The sequence below is a fragment of the Penaeus monodon genome, chromosome 15, assembly GCF_015228065.2.
Source record: "Penaeus monodon isolate SGIC_2016 chromosome 15, NSTDA_Pmon_1, whole genome shotgun sequence".
Taxonomy (NCBI): Eukaryota; Metazoa; Arthropoda; class Malacostraca; order Decapoda; family Penaeidae; genus Penaeus; species Penaeus monodon.
The window spans coordinates 18,481,298-18,481,618 of NC_051400.1; positions in this window are offsets into that span (position 1 = coordinate 18,481,298).

A 321-nucleotide genomic window follows, 5' to 3' on the forward strand; every position below is an offset into this window, starting at 1 on the left:
GTTATGCCTCATACTACATGGCTGTGGGAAACTGAGTAAAAATAACTCTCCTCCAAAACCCTGCTGTACCAGAATAGGCACAGGTGATTTGGCCTTTGCCAGGATGGCAACACAAACACAGCAAGTCCCAGTGGAATTGGACAGAACTAAGTAAGTATCTGCAAGAGTTTCAATTTCTTTTAAATGCCACAGGAAATATATGTTATTCCCTGGGACCACTCAATGTGACTATTGTAAGTGGATACCAGTAACACATCATAAAACACAAATATCATAATGAGGCTCAATCTCATTAGTATCAGCACCATCACTACTGTCAGA